Raw genomic sequence first — 2,500 nt, forward strand, 5'->3', positions numbered from 1 at the left:
CAAAATACCTTTAAATTAGTAGCCACTGACCTTAAATCATGCGGAAATGGCCAAATACTACTTGACATGGAATCTTACGTCAAAGAAAACTATTTCAAATGCAAAGACCAAAATCTTAAGGGTAAGGGGTTGTTAGACCCGTGACTATGCCCCCTTAATAAAACAGGCATTTATTAATTTTTAACAGCATTTATCGATTTATTTTCAATTCTAGCGCTTCGCGCAAAGGACATGGACAAACTCGTGTTTGGAAGTATCTTGGTGAGTTACTGCTAGCAAAACGGATACTTTTCCCGTTTGTTTGCTCGTTGGTTGTACCAATAACAAACTATAGTTGGGCGTTCCACTTTTCCAGCTCTTCTTCTTTATACGAAGGCTTCGGTACGGTGAGGAAACACTGGCGGTTAAAACCACCCGCACTGACAAGAAAAAGTAAAGTCTAATAGGGAGCTTAAGCATGCGACTTTTTGAGGCGCGAACGGCAACCGAAAGATAATATTTCGCAAGCCATAACTGTAGTGTCTCCCAAGTTTTTAAACTAATCATCTCTAATGGAGAAAATATACTTAACAATATATGTGCCTTTGTGAAGACAACTTCACAAGGGAAACTGTTCATGATCAACTCTAGTTGCTGTTCGCGTCTCAAAACGTCGCGTGCTTAATTAAGCTCCCTTTAAATCTCACCCCCACGAGTTTATGGGTTAAAGGGTTTTTTTAATGGAGGTTGAAGAGGATGTAGAGGACGTTAAGAACGTTTTCACGCTCAAATCTCAAAGGAAATAAGAAGGTCCAGCCTGAGCCCCCATATTAGACATTCTTATATAAAAAGAGTCTATGTTCGAATATTCAGTCCAATCTCACGCGCAGACATTAGAAGCATTAGAAGCACTGCATTGTAGAGCTGCGAGAATTATCTTTGAGTTACCTTGGGAGATGTCTAATGCAGATGTTATGAAAAAGGCTAATTGTTCTTCTTTAGCCTCTATGTATAAAATTAGCTTAGCTAAGCTTATGTATAAAATCCACAATAACCTGATTCCAGACGCTACGTCAGTTATTATTAAGAACAATAACATCAAGCGATATCAACTTAGGAAAAAACTGAAAATTGATGTCCCTCGTTTTAACACCAACTACATGAGGAACTCTGTAGCTCGTAGAGGAGCAATAGTTTGGAACACGTTGGTTCCTCAACTTAATAACGATATAAACAATGTAAAGAAATACGCGATAATGGCAAGACGGTCAAAGGCTCTGCTTCACTTAGATTTCGATTGTATCTCCCCTCAAACATTAAACAGAAGGGAGGAAGATTTTAAGTATAATTAGTGTTAATAACTAGTCGATACCTGAGTACCACCTTGTATTTTAAAATTTTGAGCTTTTATCGTTTTAGACTTGTAAGTAGTAAGTAGCTATATGATTTTAGCTGGTGTATATCCTATTTATTTTCTAATTCATTAAGTTATCTTACTTAATTATTTAGACACGACCCCACAAGCGAAGCATCGCTTTAAATATTTATCGTGTATAAATAAAGATTATTGATTGCAGACATCAACATGCTACAAGCAGTTCTCATTGGCGTCCAGACAACAACACGCCCTACAAGACCGTCTACGTTCGATGCAGGAAGTGAGGTGGAAACAAACGTAAGATGCAAACACATCCTTTTAAAAGGTTCAATGATATTTTATTTGACGTTTCGTATGCTGCAACAAACATCTTCAGAAGTATGAAGGGGTTAGTTTCTAAAGAAACTGTGGTGCTGCGTCGGTGGGGAAGTAGTATACAAAAATTCGGTTTTATCAACGCAGTTGATAATGTAAATTGGCTACCGTACAGATATTCTTCAGAAGTAACCTGAGTATCAAGCCTTCCAGTGAACTGAAGGCGATTCCTTTAGCTTTGCAGATTGACAAACGTATGATTGACATAATGAGGTGAGACAATTCAAATTTGTCTGGACAAATTGTATTCCCTTCCCGATCCACCAACAATGCCTCGCTCTGCCTTTAAAGTTCTGCATAAATTAGCAAAGACGGGTAATTGTGAAGAAGAGCTCCCCAAAAAACCTGTCGGCCGACTGTCGGTCAACTGTCGGCCGACAGTCGGCCGACTGTTTCCCAACTGTCGGCTAATAGCTAACATAATGATCAAATCAGATTGATAGTGTTGCAATGAGCTCTTTTTTAGCCCAGCTTTCGCCAATATTTTCAAGCGTTGTCTTAAAGAAAAATAGATTCTTAAGAGCATAGCCCGTCCTTTTACTTTGATTCGATTCGTGAGCAGGTACATTATGTCCGTTTCAATGACCCCTCGTTCTTTGGATAGCCCCGATGCATCCGATCCATGGAGTAGCTAGTGCGTGATTCATTGTTTCAAAGGCAGCAGAAACAGAAATCCCGTCACGACTCCTTTTCGGTTTACTGAAGAGAGTTTTAAATTTGCCTTGTCTTGCAATCCTCGTCCTTGCTGTTTTCTGTAAACGTTTTCTT

General features: G+C 39.0%; 2 protein-coding genes across 3 annotated transcripts in view; one reads left to right on the forward strand and one right to left on the reverse strand.

Moving 5' to 3' along the window:
• LOC137973792 (phospholipid-transporting ATPase ABCA1-like) overlaps positions 1 to 2,500 on the forward strand; it is a 67,687-nt gene that overhangs the window by 5,231 nt on the left and 59,956 nt on the right. The window contains 2 exon segments of the mRNA XM_068820678.1: positions 215 to 261; positions 1,557 to 1,654. The gene's annotated coding sequence lies outside the window, so the exon portion shown is untranslated.
• Positions 1,674 to 2,500, reverse strand: part of LOC137973793 (F-box/WD repeat-containing protein 9-like) — an 11,951-nt gene continuing 11,124 nt past the window's right edge. For both annotated transcript variants that reach the window (XM_068820680.1, XM_068820679.1), the window contains exon 10: positions 1,674 to 2,500. This exon is cut by the window's right edge and continues 128 nt beyond it. The gene's annotated coding sequence lies outside the window, so the exon portion shown is untranslated.

This window comes from Montipora foliosa, chromosome 10 (genome assembly GCF_036669935.1).
Source record: "Montipora foliosa isolate CH-2021 chromosome 10, ASM3666993v2, whole genome shotgun sequence".
Lineage (NCBI taxonomy): Eukaryota > Metazoa > Cnidaria > Anthozoa > Scleractinia > Acroporidae > Montipora > Montipora foliosa.